This window comes from Cherax quadricarinatus, chromosome 42 (assembly GCF_038502225.1).
Source record: "Cherax quadricarinatus isolate ZL_2023a chromosome 42, ASM3850222v1, whole genome shotgun sequence".
Classification (NCBI taxonomy): Eukaryota; Metazoa; Arthropoda; class Malacostraca; order Decapoda; family Parastacidae; genus Cherax; species Cherax quadricarinatus.
This window is the reverse complement of record NC_091333.1, coordinates 12,916,516-12,939,423: the sequence shown is the minus strand read 5'-3', so window position 1 is coordinate 12,939,423 and position 22,908 is coordinate 12,916,516.

The window sequence follows — 22,908 nt, the reverse complement described above, 5'->3', positions numbered from 1 at the left end:
GGAGAGTAGGGAGAGTGCCAGGAGGGAGAGTAGGGAGAGTGCCAGGAGGGAGAGTAGGGAGAGTGCCAGGAGGGAGAGTAGGGAGAGTGCCAGGAGGGAGAGTAGGAAGAGTGCCAGGAGGGAGAATAGGGAGAGTGCCAGGAGGGAGAGTAGGGAGTGCCAGTGCCAGGAGGGAGAGTAGGGAAAGTGCCAGGAGGGAGAGTAGGGAGAGTGCAAGGAGGGAGAGTAGAGAGAGTGCCAGGAGGGAGAGTAGGGAAAGTGCCAGGAGGGAGAGTAGGGAGAGTGCCAGGAGGGAGAGTAGAGAGAGTGCCAGGAGGGAGAGTAGGGAGAGTGCCAGGAGGGAGAGTAGGGAAAGTGCCAGGAGGGAGAGTAGGGAGAGTAGAGAGAGTGCCAGGAGGGAGAGTAGAGAGAGTAGGGAGAGCGCCACGAGTGAGAGTAGGGATAGTGCCAGGAGGGAGAGTAGGGAGAGTGCCAGGAGGGAGAGTAGAGAGAGTGCCAGGAGGGAGAGTAGGGAGAGTGCCAGGAGGGAGAGTAGAGAGAGTGCCAGTAGGGAGAGTGCCAGGAGGGAGAGTAGAGAGAGTGCCAGGAGGGAGAGTAGGGAGAGTGCCAGGAGGGAGAGTAGAGAGAGTGCCAGGAGGGAGAGTAGAGAGAGTGCCAGGAGGGAGAGTAGGGAGAGTGCCAGGAGGGAGAGTAGGGAGAGTGCCAGGAGGGAGAGTAGGGAGAGTGCCAGGAGGGAGAGTAGGGAAAGTGCCAGGAGGGAGAGTAGGGAGAGTGCAAGGAGGGAGAGTAGAGAGAGTGCCAGGAGGGAGAGTAGGGAGAGTGCCAGGAGGGAGAGTAGGGAGAGTGCCAGGAGGGAGAGTAGGGAGAGTGCCAGGAGGGAGAGTAGAGAGAGTGCCCCGAGGGAGAGTAGGGAGAGTGCCAGGAGGGAGAGTAGAGAGAGTGCCAGGAGGGAGAGTAGGGAGAGTGCCAGGAGGGAGAGTAGAGAGAGTGCCAGGAGGGAGAGTAGGGAGAGTGCCAGGAGGGAGAGTAGGGAGAGTGCCAGGAGGGTGAGTAGAGTGAGTGCAAGGAGGGAGAGTAGAGAGAGTGCCAGGAGGGAGAGTAGAGAGTGCCAGGAGGAAGAGTAGGGAGAGTGCCAGGAGGGAGAGTAGAGAGAGTGCAAGGAGGGAGAGTAGAGAGAGTGCCAGGAGGGAGAGTAGGGAGAGTGCCAGGAGGGAGAGTAGGGAGAGTGCCAGGAGGGAGAGTAGGGAGAGTGCCAGGAGGGAGAGTAGAGAGAGTGCCCCGAGGGAGAGTAGGGAGAGTGCCAGGAGGGAGAGTAGAGAGAGTGCCAGGAGGGAGAGTAGGGAGAGTGCCAGGAGGGAGAGTAGAGAGAGTGCCAGGAGGGAGAGTAGGGAGAGTGCCAGGAGGGAGAGTAGAGAGAGTGCCAGGAGGGAGAGTAGGGAGAGTGCCAGGAGGGAGAGTAGAGAGAGTGCCAGGAGGGAGAGTAGGGAGAGTGCCAGGAGGGCCACGGCTGGGAGTGACACATAGAACAATTCCACACCAACTACCACCAGAGAAAAGTTCAAAGCGACGCTGTACAAAAAAATTAATCGCAACTCCACAAATAAATTTTGTTTCATATTGGATGAAAGAAGAGGGAAGAAAAGAGGGAGTTTGGCAGGGAAGAAAAGAGGGAGTTTGGGAGGGAAGAAAAGAGGGAGTTTGGCAGGGAAGAAAAGAGGGAGTTTGGGAGGGAAGAAAAGAGGGAGTTTGGGAGGGAAGAAAAGAGGGAGTTTGGGAGGGAAGAAAAGAGGGAGTTTGGGAGGGAAGAAAAGAGGGAGTTTGGCAGGGAAGAAAAGAGGGAGTTTGGCAGGGAAGAAAAGAGGGAGTTTGGGAGGGAAGAAAAGAGGGAGTTTGGGAGGGAAGAAAAGAGGGAGTTTGGGAGGGAAGAAAAGAGGGAGTTTGGGAGGGAAGAAAAGAGGGAGTTTGGGAGGGAAGAAAAGAGGGAGTTTGGGAGGGAAGAAAAGAGGGAGTTTGGGAGGGAAGAAAAGAGGGAGTTTGGGAGGGAAGAAAAGAGGGAGTTTGGCAGGGAAGAAAAGAGGGAGTTTGGGAGGGAAGAAAAGAGGGAGTTTGGCAGGGAAGAAAAGAGGGAGTTTGGGAGGGAAGAAAAGAGGGAGTTTGGGAGGGAAGAAAAGAGGGAGTTTGGGAGGGAAGAAAAGAGGGAGTTTGGGAGGGAAGAAAAGAGGGAGTTTGGGAGGGAAGAAAAGAGGGAGTTTGGGAGGGAAGAAAAGAGGGAGTTTGGGAGGGAAGAAAAGAGGGAGTTTGGGAGGGAAGAACAGAGGGAGTTTGGCAGGGAAGAAAAGAGGGAGTTTGGCAGGGAAGAAAAGAGGGAGTTTGGGAGGGAAGAAAAGAGGGAGTTTGGCAGGGAAGAAAAGAGGGAGTTTGGCAGGGAAGAAAAGAGGGAGTTTGGGAGGGAAGAAAAGAGGGAGTTTGGGAGGGAAGAAAAGAGGGAGTTTGGGAGGGAAGAAAAGAGGGAGTTTGGGAGGGAAGAAAAGAGGGAGTTTGGCAGGGAAGAAAAGAGGGAGTTTGGGAGGGAAGAAAAGAGGGAGTTTGGGAGGGAAGAAAAGAGGGAGTTTGGGAGGGAAGAAAAGAGGGAGTTTGGCAGGGAAGAAAAGAGGGAGTTTGGGAGGGAAGAAAAGAGGGAGTTTGGGAGGGAAGAAAAGAGGGAGTTTGGCAGGGAAGAAAAGAGGGAGTTTGGCAGGGAAGAAAAGAGGGAGTTTGGGAGGGAAGAAAAGAGTTTGGAGGGAAGAAAAGAGGGAGTTTGGCAGGGAGGGAAGAAAAGAGGGAGTTTGGGAGGGAAGAAAAGAGGGAGTTTGGCAGGGAAGAAAAGAGGGAGTTTGGGAGGGAAGAAAAGAGGGAGTTTGGCAGGGAAGAAAAGAGGGAGTTTGGGAGGGAAGAAAAGAGTTTGGAGTTTGGCAGGGAAGAAAAGAGGGAGTTTGGGAGGGAAGAAAAGAGGGAGTTTGGCAGGGAAGAAAAGAGGGAGTTTGGGAGAGTTTGGCAGTTTGGCAGGGAAGAAAAGAGGGAGTTTGGGAGGGAAGAAAAGAGGGAGTTTGGGAGGGAAGAAAAGAGGGAGTTTGGCAGGGAAGAAAAGAGGGAGTTTGGCAGGGAAGAAAAGAGGGAGTTTGGGAGGGAAGGGAAAAAAGAGGGAGTTTGGGAGGGAAGAAAAGAGGGAGTTTGGCAGGGAAGAAAAGAGGGAGTTTGGCAGGGAAGAAAAGAGGGAGTTTGGGAGGGAAGAAAAGAGGGAGTTTGGCAGGGAAGAAAAGAGGGAGTTTGGCAGGGAAGAAAAGAGGGAGTTTGGGAGGGAAGAAAAGAGGGAGTTTGGCAGGGAAGAAAAGAGGGAGTTTGGCAGGGAAGAAAAGAGGGAGTTTGGGAGGGAAGAAAAGAGGGAGTTTGGGAGGGAAGAAAAGAGGGAGTTTGGCAGGGAAGAAAAGAGGGAGTTTGGCAGGGAAGAAAAGAGGGAGTTTGGCAGGGAAGAAAAGAGGGAGTTTGGCAGGGAAGAAAAGAGGGAGTTTGGCAGGGAAGAAAAGAGGGAGTTTGGGAAGAAAAGGAAGGGAAAAAAGAGGGAGTTTGGGAGGGAAGAAAAGAGGGAGTTTGGCAGGGAAGAAAAGAGGGAGTTTGGCAGGGAAGAAAAGAGGGAGTTTGGCAGGGAAGAAAAGAGGGAGTTTGGCAGGGAAGAAAAGAGGGAGTTTGGCAGGGAAGAAAAGAGGGAGTTTGGCAGGGAAGAAAAGAGGGAGTTTGGCAGGGAAGAAAAGAGGGAGTTTGGCAGGGAAGAAAAGAGGGAGTTTGGGAGGGAAGAAAAGAGGGAGTTTGGGAGGGAAGAAAAGAGGGAGTTTGGGAGGGAAGAAAAGAGGGAGTTTGGCAGGGAAGAAAAGAGGGAGTTTGGCAGGGAAGAAAAGAGGGAGTTTGGCAGGGAAGAAAAGAGGGAGTTTGGGAGGGAAGAAAAGAGGGAGTTTGGGGGAAGAAAAGAGGGAGTTTGGCAGGGAAGAAAAGAGGAAGTTTGGCAGGGAAGAAAAGAGGGAGTTTGGCAGGGAAGAAAAGAGGGAGTTTGGGAGGGAAGTAAAGAGGGAGTTTGGCAGGGAAGAAAAGAAGAAAGAAAAGAGGGAGTTTGGCAGGGAAGAAAAGAGGGAGTTTGGCAGGGAAGAAAAGAGGGAGTTTGGCAGGGAAGAAAAGAGGGAGTTTGGCAGGGAAGAAAAGAGGGAGTTTGGGAGGGAAGAAAAGAGGGAGTTTGGCAGGGAAGAAAAGAGGGAGTTTGGGAGGGAAGAAAAGAGGGAGTTTGGCAGGGAAGAAAAGAGGGAGTTTGGCAGGGAAGAAAAGAGGGAGTTTGGGAGGGAAGAAAAGAGGGAGTTTGGCAGGGAAGAAAAGAGGGAGTTTGGCAGGGAAGAAAAGAGGGAGTTTGGCAGGGAAGAAAAGAGGGAGTTTGGGAGGGAAGAAAAGAGGGAGTTTGGGAGGGAAGAAAAGAGGGAGTTTGGCAGGGAAGAAAAGAGGGAGTTTGGCAGAGGGAAGAAAAGAGGGCGTTTGGCAGGGAAGAAAAGAGGGAGTTTGGGAGGGAAGAAAAGAGGGAGTTTGGCAGGGAAGAAAAGAGGGAGTTTGGGAGGGAAGAAAAGAGGGAGTTTGGCAGGGAAGAAAAGAGGGAGTTTGGGAGGGAAGAAAAGAGGGAGTTTGGGAGGGAAGAAAAGACGGAGTTTGGCAGGGAAGAAAAGAGGGAGTTTGGGAGGGAAGAAAAGAGGGAGTTTGGCAGGGAAGAAAAGAGGGAGTTTGGCAGGGAAGAAAAGAGGGAGTTTGGCAGGGAAGAAAAGAGGGAGTTTGGCAGGGAAGAAAAGAGGGAGTTTGGGAGGGAAGAAAAGAGGGAGTTTGGCAGGGAAGAAAAGAGGGAGTTTGGCAGGGAAGAAAAGAGGGAGTTTGGCAGGGAAGAAAAGAGGGAGTTTGGCAGGGAAGAAAAGAGGGAGTTTGGCAGGGAAGAAAAGAGGGAGTTTGGCAGGGAAGAAAAGAGGGAGTTTGGGAGGGAAGAAAAGAGGGAGTTTGGGAGGGAAGAAAAGAGGGAGTTTGGCAGGGAAGGAAAGAGGGAGTTTGGGAGGGAAGAAAAGAGGAGTTTGGGAGGGAAGAAAAGAGGGAGTTTGGCTGGGAAGAAAAGAGGGAGTTTGGCAGGGAAGAAAAGAGGGAGTTTGGCAGGGAAGAAAAGAGGGAGTTTGGCAGGGAAGAAAAGAGGGAGTTTGGCAGGGAAGAAAAGAGGGAGTTTGGCAGGGAAGAAAAGAGGGAGTTTGGCAGGGAAGAAAAGAGGGAGTTTGGCAGGGAAGAAAAGAGGGAGTTTGGCAGGGAAGAAAAGAGGGAGTTTGGCAGGGAAGAAAAGAGGGAGTTTGGCAGGGAAGAAAAGAGGGAGTTTGGGAGGGAAGAAAAGAGGGAGTTTGGCAGGGAAGAAAAGAGGGAGTTTGGGAGGGAAGAAAAGAGGGAGTTTGGCAGGGAAGGAAAGAGGGAGTTTGGGAGGGAAGAAAAGAGGGAGTTTGGAGGGAAGAAAAGAGGGAGTTTGGGAGGGAAGAAAAGAGGGAGTTTGGCAGGGAAGAAAAGAGGGAGTTTGGCAGGGAAGAAAAGAGGGAGTTTGGCAGGGAAGAAAAGAGGGAGTTTGGCAGGGAAGAAAAGAGGGAGATTGGCAGGGAAGAAAAGAGGGAGTTTGGCAGGGAAGAAAAGAGGGAGTTTGGCAGGGAAGAAAAGAGGGAGTTTGGCAGGGAAGAAAAGAGGGAGTTTGGGAGGGAAAGAGGGAGTCTGGGAGGGAAAGAGGGAGTCTGGGAGGGAAAGAGGGAGTCTGGGAGGGAAAGAGGGAGTCTGGGAGGGAAAGAGGGAGTCTGGGAGGGAAAGAGGGAGTCTGGGAGGGAAAGAGGGAGTCTGGGAGGGAAAGAGGGAGTCTGGGAGGGAAAGAGGGAGTCTGGGAGGGAAAGAGGGAGTCTGGGAGGGAAAGAGGGAGTCTGAGAGGGAAAGAGGGAGTCTGAGAGGGAAAGAGGGAGTCTGAGAGGGAAAGAGGGAGTCTGGGAGGGAAAGATGAGGGTTAAGGAAGGAAGAAGTTAGGAAGGAGATGACTGCAGTAAGGGGAATGAATGAAGGAAGGAGATAAAGAAAGAAGGGAATCACTAAAACATTTAAAGAAAGAACAGGAAAACCAAAACAATACACAAATAACCCACACATAGAAAGAAACTTATAACGACGTTTCGGTCCAAATCGGACCGAAACGTCGTGAATAAAACAGCTATTGAAGTTGAAGAAATATTTCGGCAGGTTGTAATAACAGGATGATAACATTAACAGGAAGGTAAGATATTTTGTCCGGATTTTCTAACTGGGAATGTTATCCAGCCAGGATAACCCAAGACAATGTTATCCAGCCAGGATAACCCAAGACAATGTTATCCAGCCAGGATAACCCTAGACAATGTTATCCAGCCAGGATAACCCTAGACAATGTTATCCAGCCAGGATAACCCAAGACAATGTTATCTACCCAGGATAACCCAAGACAATGTTATCTACCCAGGATAACCCAAGACAATGTTATCCAGTCAGGATAACCCAAGACAATGTTATCCAGCCAGGATAACCCAAGACAATGTTATCCAGCCAGGATAACCCAAGACAATGTTATCCAGCCAGGATAACCCAAGACAATGTTATCCAGCCAGGATAACCCTAGACAATGTTATCCAGCCAGGATAACCCTAGACAATGTTATCCAGCCAGGATAACCCAAGACAATGTTATCTACCCAGGATAACCCAAGACAATGTTATCCAGCCAGGATAACACAAGACAATGTTATCCAGCCAAGATAACCCAAGACAATGTTATCCAGCCAGGATAACCCAAGACAATGTTATCCAGCCAGGATAACCCAAGACAATGTTATCCAGCCAGGATAACCCAAGACAATGTTATCCAGCCAGGATAACCCAAGACAATGTTATCCAGCCAGGATAACCCAAGACAATGTTATCCAGCCAGGATAACCCAAGACAATGTTATCCAGCCAGGATAACCCTAAACAATGTTATCCAGCCAGGATAACCTTAGACAATGTTATCCAGCCAGGATAACCCAAGACAATGTTATCTACCCAGGATAACCCAAGACAATGTTATCTACCCAGGATAACCCAAGACAATGTCATCCAGCCAGGATAATACAAGACAATGTTATCCAGCCAGGATAACCCAAGACAATGTTATCCAGCCAGAATAACCCAAGACAATGTTATCCAGCCAGAATAACCCAAGACAATGTTATCCAGCCAGGATAACCCAAGACAATGTTATCCAGCCAGAATAACCCAAGACAATGTTATCCAGCCAGAATAACCCAAGACAATGTTATCCAGCCAGGATAACCCAAGACAATGTTATCCAGCCAGGATAACCCAAGACAATGTTATTCACCCAGGATAACCCAAGACAATGTTATCCACCCAGGATAACCCAAGACAATATTATTCACCCAGGATAACCCAAGACAATGTTATTCAGCCAGGATAACCCAAGACAATGTTATCCGCCCAGAATAACCCAAGACAATGTTATCCAGCCAGGATAACCCAAGACAATGTTATCCAGCCAGGATAATCCAAGACAATTTTATCCAGCCAGGATAACACAAGACAATGTTATCCAGCCAGGATAACCCAAGACAATGTTATCCAGCCAGGATAACCCAAGACAATGTTATCCAGCCAGGATAACACAAGACAATGTTATCCAGCCAGGATAACCCAAGACAATGTTATCCAGCCAGGATAACCCAAGACAATGTTATCCAGCCAGGATAACACAAGACAATGTTATCCAGCCAGGATAACACAAGACAATGTTATCCAGCCAGGATAACCCAAGACAATGTTATCCAGCCAGGATAACCCAAGACAATGTTACCCAGCCAGGATAACCCAAGACAATGTTATCCACCCAGGATAACCCAAGACAATGTTATCCACCCAGGATAACCCAAGACAATGTTATCCAGCCAGGATAACCCAAGACAATGTTATCCACCCAGAATAACCCAAGACAATGTTATCCACCCAGGATAACCCAAGACAATGTTATTCACCCAGGATAACCCAAGACAATGTTATCCACCCAAGATAACCCAAGACAATGTTATCCACCCAGGATAACCCAAGACAATGTTATTCACCCAGGATAACCCAAGACAATGTTATTCACCCAGGATAACCCAAGACAATGTTATCCACCCAAGATAACCCAAGACAATGTTATCCACCCAGGATAACCCAAGACAATGTTATTCACCCAGGATAACCCAAGACAATGTTATCCACCCAAGATAACCCAAGACAATGTTATCCAGCCAGGATAACCCAAGACAATGTTATTCACCCAGGATAACCCATGACAGCCAGTGGGTCATAACGACTGTCTTATTTCCATTAGTGTCCTTGTTTAATCTTGTCCCACAGGATGCGATCCACCACAGTCAACTAACACCCAGGTGCCTACTTACTGCTAGGTGAACAGGGTCAACAGGTGTAAGGAAACGTGCCTAACATTTTGACCCGTGCCGGGGATCGAACCAAGGACACTTACCGAGGAAAAATATCTGCCACCAAATTGTCATAAGGATTTTTTTGAGAATAGAACCAAATTATTAGGAATAAACAAGCAAAGAAAATACTCTTATACACTACCTACCTGGAGTCTACCTGGAGTCTACCTGGAGTCTACCTGGAGTCTACCTGGAGTCTACCTGGAGTCTACCTGGAGTCTACCTGGAGTCTACCTGGAGTCTACCTGGAGTTTACCTGGAGTCTACCTGGAGTCTACCTTGAGTCTACCTGGAGTTTACCTGGAGTCTACCTGGAGTCTACCTGGAGGGCATTCCGGGGATCAACGTCCCGCGGCCCGGTCTATGACCAGGCCTCCTGGTGGATCAGGGCCTGATCAACGACGCTGTTACTGCTGACCGCACATAATCCCACGTATGAACCACAGCCCGGCTGATCTGGCACTGACTTAAGGTATCTGTCCAGCTCCCTCTTGAAGACAACCAGGAGTCGATTGGTAATTCCCCTTATGGCTGGTGGGAGGCTGTTGAACAGTCTTGGGCCCCGGACTTACTGTGTTTTTGCTTTCATAGGGAGTACTTCTGTAATTTGAGTCCCTCCAGGATCTTCCAGGTGTAGATTATGATGTATCTCTCTCGTCTGTGCTATATTATAAGCTAATGCTCAGCCAGCATCTCTTAAACAGTGTCACTGGTTCTTCTCCTTGAGTAAAGTTTGCAGCCGGTGACCCACGAGCCTGTACTCCATTTTCGGTCCTCTCTGTCCTTCCGCATTATTCATAACCACTGCATCTGCTGTGGTTTAAGTACAATAATGTGTCAGAATAATCCTGCAGCTTATCGAGATCAACTTCTAGGCTTTCCTTGTCCTTTCATGTATTTATTATTTTTTTTTGTTAGTTTCATATTGTCTGCTAACATGCGTAAATCAGTTTCATCGTTCCTGTGTGTCGTTCAGAAATAGTCCAGGTCTCGGTAGTGATCCTTGAGGAACCCCATTTGTCATACTTAGCCATTCTGACGTTGCTTCCTGGACAATCGCTCTGTTTCCCATCTGTTAGGTGTTCTTTAATCCATAGTAGTTTCTAGTTTCTTCCCTGTGAATCTGCCTGCTAGCTTCCCTAACAGTTCAGTGCCAAAAGCCATTTTAAAGTCCAAGAATATGCAATCCACCCATCATCCACTTCCTGTTATTTTGTCATAGGACTCGAGCAGGTTTGTGAGAAAAGGATTTACTGTCACCAAAACCCCGCTCCTTTCCTCTTCGGATTATCCTTCCAATAATCATGTATACTATGCAAGTCACTGACACCGACTTGTTTAAAGTGCTGTGTATTTGGTGGCCTGGTGGTTAACGCTCTCGCTTCACACGGCAAGGGCCTGGGTTCGATTCCCAGCCAGGGTAGAAACACTGGGCGTGTTTCTTTACACTTGTTGTCTATGTTCCCCATCAGTAAAATGGGTACCTGGGTGTTAGTCGATTGGTGTGGGTCGCATCCTGGGACACCGATCTAATTTGCCCGAAATGCTCAACCTGGTGCTCAGCCTGGTGGTTAACGCTCTCGCTTCACACGGTGAGGGCCTGGGTTCGATTCCCAGCCAGAGTAGAAACATTGGACGTGTTTCTTTCCACCTGTTGTCTATGTTCCCCATCAGTAAAATGGGTACCTGGGTGTTAGTCGACTGGTGTGGGTCGCATCCTGGGACACTGACCTAAGGAGGCCTGGTCACAGACCGGGCCGCGGGGGCGTTGACCCCCGGAACTCTCTCCAGATAAACTCCAGATAACAAGCGGCTTTCTATATACTAGTAGTCTGTCACTGATGTCAGCTAGGACTGTATACCTTGTACATGTACTTGTAGTAAATCAAGATTAAAATAAATACAGGGACTACATTTGCTGTCTTCCACACCTGTAGTTGACCTGTACCGTCTTGGAAATTTAAAGTAGTGGTTGATACAGTGCTGCCGCTCCTTCCTTCAGTATCCATTGAAAATTATCAGATACCATTATCTTTGTGGAATATGGTTCACACTGTGTGTGTGTGTACGCGTGTGTGTGTGTGTGTGTGTGTGTGTGTGTGTGTGTGTGTGTGTGTGTGTGTGTGTGTGTGTGTGCAAATAAAATGTACGTAATGAGTAAAGGACTATATAATGGTACTGGTAATGCGGTACCATTAAACTGAAATAATACTAAAATATATGACACGAGAAAATAGCGATAAAAGAACAGTAAAAAGGAAATAGAGGAATAACATGGTGGTAAAAGTAACAAATGAAGTTTACGGAGCGAGACAGTCAATGTTTCCTTTTTTTTTTTTTTTTTTGCAGGTGGAGTTTGGTTAATGAAAACGAGAACCGGAACAACTGATAGACAGGAGCCGTGAATCGACCCCAGCAACCGCACATGGGTTACCTGGTTACCTGGAGGTTATTCCGGGGATCAACGCCCCCGCGGCCCGGTCCATGACCAGGCCTCCAGGTGGATCAGGGCCTGATCAACTAGGCTGTTACTGCTGGCCGCACGCAGTCCAACGTAGGAGCCACAGCCCGGTTGATCGGCACTGACTCTAGCATCTGTCCAGCTCTCTCTTGAAGGCAGCCAGGGGTTTATTGGTAATTCCCCTGATGCTTGATGGGAGGCTGTTGAACAGTCTTGGGCCCCGGACACTTATGGTGTTTTCCCTTAGTGTACCAATGGCGCCCCTACTTTTAATTGGGGGTATTTTGCATCGCCTGCCCAGTCTCTTACTTTCGTAGGGAGTGATTTCTGTGTGAGTACAGACGGAGCGCCAGACGGTACACAGCCAAAAACAACACATCTAACAATACGATTAGAAAAGACAATTTGGGATATAACATCTGTTCATTGTTTCTGGGATGATCGCCCCCGCGGCTCGGTCTCGGGATCTCCTAAATATCATATGACCTCATCAGGAAAATATTAGACCGTAAAAGTCTGTAAAAATTACCCGACATTTTACATGTTAATAAAATAGAGCAATATGTCTTCCAGAGTGCAAAACGTTTAACAGGTTTAGCAAGGTGGTAGATGAGTGTTATTTGGTGGCTGGGGTAGATGGTGGTAGTGGGTAGTTGTGGTGATTGTGACTGGTTTTAGTGGTGGGAAGTAGTGACTAGTAGTTGTGGGAGTTTTGATAGCGGTTCATAAGTGGTGGTGGACGATGGTCCTGATAGTGATATTGGGAGGTGGTCCTGATAGTGATAGTGGGAGGTGGTGATAGTGATAGTGGGAGGTGGTCCTGATAGTGATAGTGGGAGGTGGTGACAGTGATAGTGGGAGGTGGTGATAGTGATAGTGGGAGGTGGTCCTGATAGTGATAGTGGGAGGTGGTCCTGATAGTGATAGTGGGAGGTGGTGATAGTGATAGTGGGAGGTGGTGATAGTGATATTGGGAGGTGGTCCTGATAGTGATAGTGGGAGGTGGTGATAGTGATATTGGGAGGTGGTCCTGATAGTGATAGTGGGAGGTGGTGATAGTGATAGTGGGAGGTGGTGATAGTGATAGTGGGAGGTGGTGACAGTGATAGTGGGAGGTGGTGATAGTGATAGTGGGAGGTGGTGATAGTGATAGTGGGAGGTGGTGATAGTGATAGTGGGAGGTGGTGATAGTGATAGTGGGAGGTGGTGATAGTGATAGTGGGAGGTGGTGATAGTGATAGTGGGAGGTGGTGACAGTGATAGTGGGAGGTGGTCCTGATAGTGATAGTGGGAGGTGGTCCTGATAGTGATAGTGGGAGGTGGTCCTGATAGTGATAGTGGGAGGTGATGATAGTGATAGTGGGAGGTGGTGATAGTGATAGTGTGAGGTGGTCCTGATAGTGATAGTGGGAGGTGGTGACAGTGATAGTGGGAGGTGGTCCTGATAGTGATATTGGGAGGTGGTCCTGATAGTGATAGTGGGAGGTGGTCCTGATAGTGATAGTGGGAGGTGGTGATAGTGATAGTGGGAGGTGGTGATAGTGATAGTGGGAGGTGGTCCTGATAGTGATAGTGGGAGGTGGTGATAGTGATAGTGGGAGGTGGTCCTGATAGTGATAGTGGGAGGTGGTGATAGTGATAGTGGGAAGTGGTCCTGATAGTGATAGTGGGAGGTGGTGATAGTGATAGTAGGAGGTGGTCCTGATAGTGATAGTGGGAGGTGGTGATAGTGATAGTGGGAGGTGGTCCTGATAGTGATAGTGGGAGGTGGTGATAGTGATAGTGGGAGGTGGTCCTGATAGTGATAGTGGGAGGTGGTGATAGTGATAGTGGGAGGTGGTCCTGATAGTGATAGTGGGAGGTGGTGATAGTGATAGTGGGAGGTGGTCCTGATAGTGATAGTGGGAGGTGGTGATAGTGATAGTGGGAGGTGGTCCTGACAGTGATAGTGGGAGGTGGTGATAGTGATAGTGGGAGGTGGTCCTGATAGTGATAGTGGGAGGTGGTGATAGTGATAGTCTGAGGTGGTCCTGATAGTGATAGTGGGAGGTGGTGATAGTGATAGTGGGAGGTGGTCCTGACAGTGATAGTGGGAGGTGGTGATAGTGATAGTGGGAGGTGGTCCTGATAGTGATAGTGGGAGGTGGTGATAGTGATAGTGGGAGGTGGTCCTGATAGTGATAGTGGGAGGTGGTGATAGTGATAGTGGGAGGTGGTCCTGACAGTGATAGTGGGAGGTGGTGATAGTGATAGTGGGAGGTGGTCCTGACAGTGATAGTGGGAGGTGGTCCTGACAGTGATAGTGGGAGGTGGTCCTGATAGTGATAGTGGGAGGTGGTGATAGTGATAGTGGGAGGTGGTCCTGATAGTGATAGTGGGAGGTGGTGATAGTGATAGTGGGAGGTGGTCCTGACAGTGATAGTGGGAGGTGGTCCTGATAGTGATAGTGGGAGGTGGTGATAGTGATAGCGGGAGGTGGTCCTGATAGTGATAGTGGGAGGTGGTGATAGTGATAGTGGGAGGTGGTCCTGATAGTGATAGTGGGAGGTGGTGATAGTGATAGGGGAGGTGGTCCTGATGATAGTGGGAGGTGGTGATAGTGATAGTGGGAGGTGGTCCTGATAGTGATAGTGGGAGGTGGTGATAGTGATAGTGGGAGGTGGTCCTGATAGTGATAGTGGGAGGTGGTGATAGTGATAGTGGGAGGTGGTCTTGATAGTGATAGTGGGAGGTGGTGATAGTGATAGTAGGAGGTGGTCCTGATAGTGATATTGGGAGGTGGTCCTGATAGTGATAGTGGGAGGTGGTCCTGATAGTGATAGTGGGAGGTGGTCCTGATAGTGATAGTGGGAGGTGGTGACAGTGATAGTGGGAGGTGGTGATAGTGATAGTGGGAGGTGGTCCTGATAGTGATAGTGGGAGGTGGTGATAGTGATAGTGGGAGGTGGTGATAGTGATAGTGGGAGGTGGTGATAGTGATAGTGGGAGGTGGTGATAGTGATAGTGGGAGGTGGTGATAGTGATAGTGGGAGGTGGTGATAGTGATAGTGGGAGGTGGTGATAGTGATAGTGGGAGGTGGTGATAGTGATAGTGGGAGGTGGTGATAGTGATAGTGGGAGGTGGTGATAGTGATAGTAGGAGGTGGTGATAGTGATAGTGTGAGGTGGTCCTGATAGTGATAGTGGGAGGTGGTAATAGTGATAGTGGGAGGTGGTCCTGATAGTGATAGTTGGAGGTGGTGATAGTGATAGTGGGAGGTGGTCCTGATAGTGATAGTGGGAGGTGGTGATAGTGATAGTGGGAGGTGGTCCTGATAGTGATAGTGGGAGGTGGTGATAGTGATAGTGGGAGGTGGTCCTGATAGTGATAGTGGGAGGTGGTGATAGTGATAGTGGGAGGTGGTCCTGATAGTGATAGTGGGAGGTGATGATAGTGATAGTGGGAGGTAGTCCTGATAGTGATAGTGGGAGGTGGTCCTGATAGTGATAGTGGGAGGTGGTGATAGTGATAGTGGGAGGTGGTCCTGATAGTGATAGTGGGAGGTGGTAATAGTGATAGTGGGAGGTGGTCCTGATAGTGATAGTTGGAGGTGGTGATAGTGATAGTGGGAGGTGGTCCTGATAGTGATAGTGGGAGGTGGTGATAGTGATAGTGGGAGGTGGTCCTGATAGTGATAGTGGGAGGTGGTGATAGTGATAGTGGGAGGTGGTCCTGATAGTGATAGTGGGAGGTGGTGATAGTGATAGTGGGAGGTGGTCCTGATAGTGATAGTGGGAGGTGGTAATAGTGATAGTGGGAGGTGGTCCTGATAGTGATAGTTGGAGGTGGTGATAGTGATAGTGGGAGGTGGTCCTGATAGTGATAGTGGGAGGTGGTGATAGTGATAGTGGGAGGTGGTCCTGATAGTGATAGTGGGAGGTGGTGATAGTGATAGTGGGAGGTGGTCCTGACAGTGATAGTGAGAGGTGGTGATAGTGATAGTGGGAGGTGGTCCTGATAGTGATAGTGGGAGGTGGTGATAGTGATAGTGGGAGGTGGTCCTGATAGTGATAGTGGGAGGTGGTGATAGTGATAGTGGGAGGTGGTCCTGATAGTGATATTGGGAGGTGGTGATAGTGATAGTGGGAGGTGGTCCTGATAGTGATAGTGGGAGGTGGTGATAGTGATAGTGGGAGGTGGTCCTGATAGTGATAGTGGGAGGTGGTGATAGTGATAGTGGGAGGTGGTCCTGATAGTGATAGTGGGAGGTGGTGATAGTGATAGTGGGAGGTGGTCCTGACAGTGATAGTGAGAGGTGGTGATAGTGATAGTGGGAGGTGGTCCTGATAGTGATAGTGGGAGGTGGTGATAGTGATAGTGGGAGGTGGTCCTGATAGTGATAGTGGGAGGTGGTGATAGTGATAGTAGGAGGTGGTCCTGATAGTGATATTGGGAGGTGGTCCTGATAGTGATAGTGGGAGGTGGTCCTGATAGTGATAGTGGGAGGTGGTGATAGTGATAGTGGGAGGTGGTCCTGATAGTGATAGTGGGAGGTGGTGATAGTGATAGTGGGAGGTGGTCCTGATAGTGATAGTGGGAGGTGGTGATAGTGATAGTGGGAGGTGGTCCTGATAGTGATAGTGGGAGGTGGTGATAGTGATGGGAGGTGGTGATAGTGATAGTGGGAGGTGGTGATAGTGATAGTGGGAGGTGGTGATAGTGATAGTGGGAGGTGGTGATAGTGATAGTGGGAGGTGGTGATAGTGATAGTGGGAGGTGGTCCTGATAGTGATAGTGGGAGGTGGTGATAGTGATAGTGGGAGGTGGTCAGTGTAATACTTCGTTATTATGTCAGGAGATGAACACTCGGATTCCTGAGTGATAATAACACATGGTAACTCCTGAGTGATTACAACACGGGGTAACTCCTCAGTGATCACAACACGGGGTAACTCCTGAGTGATCACAACACGGGGTAACTCCTGAGTGATCACAACACGGGGTAACTCCTGAGTGATCACAACACGTGGTAACTCCTGAGTGATCACAACACGTGGTAACTCCTGAGTGATCACAACACGTGGTAACTCCTGAGTGATCACAACACGTGGTAACTCCTGAGTGATCACAACACGTGGTAACTCCTGAGTGGTCACAACCCGTGGCAACTTAAGATCCTCCGCAAATCTAAACTCATTTTTCTATCACCTTCCTTCCTCTTTCAACAATACAATGTCGTGGGTGCTTCCAGCCGGGATGAATTCATTTGAAGTGATTTGTTTGCGTGAGTTTTGCATGTCGTGGAGTCTGGGTGAACTTGTCTGGGTGAGGTTGGATGTGTGGGTCACTGTGGTGTGGTCGTTATAAGAGCGTACACTCCACTAAGCTAGTTCCGGTGGCGTCTCCAGTGCGCATTGAGCTAAACGAAGATAAAATTCTTATGGTAGAACGTAAAAGTCGGGGAAATCATAGATAAAAGTGAGGCAAAATCGTAATTCGACGATAAAACGTTCCTGGAAGACTCTGGAGTAGTTGGGGCAGCTCACCACAGCACCAACTTCTGCGGACACACCCGCTAAATGTTCACTATAAACACAGCAAGACCCAGGGCCGCCAGCTGAGACACTCTTGGCATCACTTTAAGATAAATCCTGTATCACTAGGGCTGAGGAAATTAACATAATTAAGAGTTTAATTTCATACTTAATGCAGATGTGGGGATGAGGCTTCTGCCTGATTCTTGCAATGAGGCCTCGTGTCTAGTAGCTTCTAACTCTCTTTGAGGCTTAATTAAAGTGGTTGCTTCTTGCTGGTGGATTCTGACACTCTGGAGACCTGAACTTTGCTAGCTGCTTATAACATATTGCAGACCTAGGTCGTGTCTAATAACCTAATAAGAGACCTGGCTGATGGCTTGTAATACACTGTAGACCTGACTGGCGGCCTCTAGCACCGGAGCCTTTGTAATTGGAGGCTTCTAACGCTCGGGAGCAACTACAGCACAACACCAACCGAGGCTTCATCCTGAATCCATCAACTCTAGGCAGCGAGTTTGAATTCATCAACCTTCTTGAGGGGATTTTCTTGAGGCCGATGAGGGCATTTCACGGATGGTGAGACAAACCGTGAAGATGCACTGCTGACCTCAGCATTTTGTGATGAACGGCTGGGTCCGCAATGTGGGCTGCTGGGTTCACAAAGTGGGTGGGTTGGACTGCAATGTGTGTGGGTGAATCCCGGAATGTGGGTGAGAGATCTTAAGAATATGGAGGAGGGAGGCTGCAGGAAGAGGCGACAGGAAGAGTACAAAGGAGTAGCTATGATAGGAGTAGGTACAGGGAAAGAAAAAGTGTTCCTTTATAGCATTATGGTGAACATATCTGGAGGATAGAGAAAATAACTTACAACAGTGAAGATAAAGTAAAGCCTGAGTGTGAGTTTCTCTTCTCTCGCAATGCTGTTCTGTTCCCCTGCTTTTCTGGTTCTCTTAAAATGGGCCAGTAGATCTGCTGCTGTGTTCCTCTCTTCTTTTGTGTTTTTCACTAGGATCGAGGCCCATTAATTATTTGGATCGACTGCAAGTTTAGAAAGGTGGTAGAGAATAGAGAATAAAGAGCCAGGCCTTGATCCAGATAGTAGATAGCATAAAATAAGAGTGTTGAGCTGTAGGACTGCGCTTCACAGCTCAGTACACACTTGAGTTACATCCTGGAGGATTGTATATATGGACATGTGTGGGAGAGGCGTTACCCTCACTCCTCCCCAACTCGACACCCAACTACACTCCTGATAGTCGCAACTCTAATCCTGTTAGTTGATTTGCCTCACATGTTAATCAAGCAAGCGGCAGGCGCTTCGTGCAGCTGGTATACCAAGTGAACACAAGTCCTTGCAAACTAGAGGCCACATATGATATTCATCCCAGTCTTGTAGCAGCACTAACTAGTATAGTCTGTTATTAATATTTACCTTTCATTTAAATATGACCGCTTTCCATTTTTCCTGTCCTAGATACCTGGAGGGTGTTCCAGGGGTCAACGTCCCCGCCGCCCAGTCTTTGACCTGACCTCCTCGAAGCAGCCCTAACGCCATACCTCTTTTATTATTCGCATGATCAATCACGCTGTTGATATAAGAACACAAAAGGCAGAGCAAGCCTTTAATTTAGGCGAAATTTCGTTCAGGTGAGCTTAATCAGGCCTACAGAGAATTCCAAAAGCTTCTTCAGTAGACATTTTAACGAAGATTATAAAGCTGACTCCTGAGTGTCGTTATATTCACTCGTCGGCCAGTTGCCCAGACACCAGCTTGTTAATAATCATCCAGCTGGGCCATACAGCCATCACAACCTGGCTGATCAGGTGCACCATGCACGAACTTATCACAAACAAATTTCTTCATGTGAATTTTTTTTTTTGCAATGGAATATGACAATTCCTGAAGAGTGCAATAACCAATGACAGATCTAGTTTGGATGAAACACATTGTCTCTACTAACCTCCCCCCCCCATGGGAGTGCCTTCACTCACAGGATGAGTGTCACTGCCTAATACTGCTTTTATGAGAGTATGTTGCACTCACAGGCTGCGTGAGACTGCCTGCTACTGTCCCTCGTAGCTACATGTTTCCTTATGGCAGGAGTGACATTGGCCAATAAACTGCCACGACGGAACAAAATCTCTCTTTCTCTCTCTCTCTCTCTCTTTCTCGTCCCGACTCTCTCAACCCTCCCTCCTTCCCTAACCCTCCTTACCCATCTCACAGTATCGTTAATTTTCCCTTCATTAGTTGCCCTCCGGCATCTCTCACTTGCAAACTAATTACCTTCATTACTCGCGATTAATTAAAGGACATCTAATGACAATTAGAGTAATTAATACCTTTAAATATTCATACTGGGGTGTTGGCTATCAGATTCTTAATTAGAGGGAGGGAGAGAGAGAGAGGGGGGGTGGAAGATGAGAGAGAAGGATGGATGGTGAGATGAGTGGAGCTAAGAAGGCAGGGAAGGAAAAGACTGCGAAGGGATGGGAAATAAAGGAATGGGGAAAAAAGGGGAAGGGATAACGAGAAAGAGGGAGGAAAGCTGGACTTAGGGAGGGAGGCTAAACAGGGAAACTCCTGAAGACGAGAACGGGCCTGGAAGGGAGATATGGAAGAAGAGGATTAGGAAATGGGGGTGGGAGGGAATAAGATTGAGGGGTGGATCTCTAGGTAGAAGATAGAAGGACAGGAGAGCTGGTAGATGACTGGTTTCGAGAGTTATACTCTCAACTCGGTCTGATACCGTATTTTAACTTTGACAACCTGATCAACGAGGCTATTGCTGCACCATGGCCCACAAGTTTACATAGCCGTCAAAATCTGGCATATTTCGAAATTGGTCCGGTTTCCTCTTGAAAACTATTGCTTCATCAGTATTTCTATTATATGTTGGTACCAGGTTGATGAGTCTTGAACCACGGACACTAACAGTGTTCGTTAAATGTACTAGTGGCGCCCTTGCTGGGATGATGTTAAGCTTCCTCCTAGATCTCTAGAAAGTTAAGGTAATCTATGGATTGAAGACCTGGTCCTCGAGTGCTTTTCTAGGATATTTCTTTTCTCTATTCCCAAAAGTACATTCCAGTATTCTGAGGCGTTCCTGGTAGTATAAGAATTTTTGTTGAATGTAAGAACAGACCTCTGCACGTTTTGTATCTCTTACCTTCAAAGTCTCTGTGAGCAAAGAACGACCAGAGGGGCCGCGGGGGCGGTGGCCTCTGGAAGCAACTCCAGGAAAACTCCAGGTAAACCATTACTTGTGTTATTTTTCTTTTCTTTTTTTTCAAATTCGTATTATCCACCCTATAAGTAGATGATAAGAACTTTTATTGATGTGTTTTACTCTGATCTTTATTAAAAAAAAAGCTGTTTGAGTACTATTTCTAAGTTTTTCACATTTTGTGAAGGAAAAATCTAGGGATGGGGAAGATATAACTTGAAAAGAAAGTCCCTTTCACTCACCCTTCACCCCTTCCATCTTCCCTTTACCAGCACCCATTTTCTTTGTCTTCCCTTCCTCCTTTACCTCCAAGCTCACCGTCATCCTCTCCGCCCCATCAACCTGCATGCGGCCGTTCCTCCCTCAGTCTGCATGAGACCGTTCCTCCCTTCCCAGCACCCAAAAGCAGCTTGCCCTCCCTATAACCAGATGGGCCAATAGGGGTGTGTACTCAGGTCGCCCGCCCAGCCCGGATTACCGTCCACTCCAGCAGGATTATCCTCGGGGCGGTCACAAGTGCAGCTGTGATAGTGGCCACGACACCCCAGCAGCAGCAGCAGCAACAGTAGCAGTTGGTCTTAATCGTTCACTCATGGCTGGTGAACCCGGAATTTGTAGGGATAAATATAATGCTGTAAGGGAAACTCAGGAATGAAAAGTTCTAGGTGGAGGTGGCGCAAAAACAGTGCTGGTATACGGAGATAAGGCGAAATAGCGCTGGCAGAGAGGAGCTAGGGAGAAATATAAAGGAGTAAGGAGGTCTTAGGAAGAAAGTGTTGGTAGGGGGAGGGGGAGGGAGAGGTATATCGCTGGTATAAATGAATTAAGGAGAAGTGCTGTTAAGGAGTTAGGGAGAAATATAAGTATAACTAAGATGGAGGAGGTGGAAACTGGGAATATTTATATAGCTAAGAAGTAGGAAGAAGGGATAAATATTGGACGGAGAGGAAGCAGTGAGGCAGAGGAAAAACAGAGAAACAGTCTTGCAAGATTAAGGTCCATATACGCTCTAGATGTTTCCTTAGGCCCTTGGTGGACGTAATTTTAATGTAGTATCTATATAGGTCTCTGATATACCTTTGAGTTTCGAGTTTTTCTATTTCCGGAGCCAGGCCATGGCCTCGTCTGTTGCTTGCCAAGTGAACGAGGCTGTTGCTGCTGGCGACCCACTGGCCCTCATATCCATCACAGCCTCGTTGATCTGACACCTGGTGAAGATACCTGTCCAGATTTCTCATGAAGACTTTCACACTTGTTTCAGCAGTGTTTCTGATCTCTATTGGTAAGATGTTGAATAGTCTGGGGCCACGGATGTTGATGCAGTGTTCTCTTATGCTCAAGGCGCCCCTGCACATTTGGTACAAGGTCCTCAAGTAGTTTCTAGGTATATATATTATATTCCTCTTTTCCACTCCAATGAGTATATATTCATGACTTTAAAGCATTTCCAGCAATTTAAATGCTTAATTGGCTCAATGCAGCCTGTAAATAATCTCGTATTTGTTTAAGCTCTGCTAGTTATCCTGCCTTGAACGGGCTGAGAGCACTGAACAATAGGACAAAAAAAAAAAGAGAGCACAAGCTATTTGAAGTGTTACTCTTGGCACTATTTTGAAAGTTCTCATTAGCTACCTGGTCATCCTCCTGGTTATCGTGACATTTACCTTATGTTTTTTGAAAGAATTATCTGCTGATATAATTACTCCCAGGTCTTTCAACTGTTCCTTTAGTTCTGATTAATGAGTTCTTCGTTCTTTCCATACCTAAGTAGCTGGAACTTATCACCACTGAACGTCATGTTGTCCACAACCCCCTGGAAAACCCTGTTTACATCTTCCCGAAAATTTTCATTGTGTAATCAATTGATTATTTAATTATAATAATATAACTGTCATTTTAGATTAGTGTTATCGAACCCTCAGCAGTCCCCCAACAAGTCAGAAAGTCAGAGTCAGGACACGAAGTGAGGAACAAACTAGACAAAATGGGTGAAACAGTGAAGTGGATCAAAGGATCCTCTTTGAATTTCATAAATAAAAATTAATAATGCATAAGCTTCATTTATAATTCAACTGGATCAGGATAACGGGAAACCTTGTAGAAATGTTATCTGCTGTCACTTCCAAACATCACCACCCCCGTGGACCCATCCCAGACCAGGCCTAATGATTGCTGGTCTGATCGATCAAGCTGTTGGTACCTGCAGCCAACAGTCCAACATATGAACCAAAGCTTGCATGATCAGGAACTGATTTGAGGAATTTTGTTGAGTTCCCTCTTGAAGACATAAGTCTGTTGGTAATCCTCCTTTTGTATGAAAGGGGAGTGTTGAAGAGTCCTGGTCCCTCTACATTGATTGAATTCTCTTTGTACTCATCACCCCTTTCCGAATCTTCCAGGTGTAGATTATCATGCATCTTTCTCGCCTACTGTTCAAGGAGTACAGTTCGAAGGACCTCAGATACTCCAAGACATTTAGATGCTTGACTGAGATTTTACATTTTCTTGAAGCTGAATGTTATTCTCACATAAAAGGATAGATTAAAGTGAAGAGCAGGACAATATCCCTCTGAAAGCAAATGATGATGCGGTTGGAAATAGAGACTCCAAAGTTAACAATAGATGCTGACTTTACTAGTAGGCCTAAGTCAGTCAAGTGAATCTACACACAGGAGGAAAGTCACTGCAAATCTGAGCTGCTATATTTTGTTGTTTTTACCCATCTCAGAAAATTGATGATCCAAACTATTCAGTGTCAGGTTGAAAGTTTGGCGAAAAGAAAGAGATTTGTAAATTAGGAACTGTTCTGCTGTATTTTGTAAATTAGGAACTGTTCTGCTGTATTTTGGAAACGGAGAAGCTGTCCAGTAAGACTGGATCATTTACTCACTTTTCAGCTAATCACTTATACAGTGGACCCTCAACCAACGGCATTAATCCGTTCCAGAGGGCTTGCCGTTGGTCGAGTTAATTTTCCCCATAAGAAATAATGGAAATAAAATTAATCCGTTCCTGACACCCCAAAGTCTGAAAAAAAATTTTTTTTTACATGAAATATACATTTCCTTATATGGTAAGGAATGGGACATGCAAAATAAACAATAATTAAATGCCACTTACCTTTAT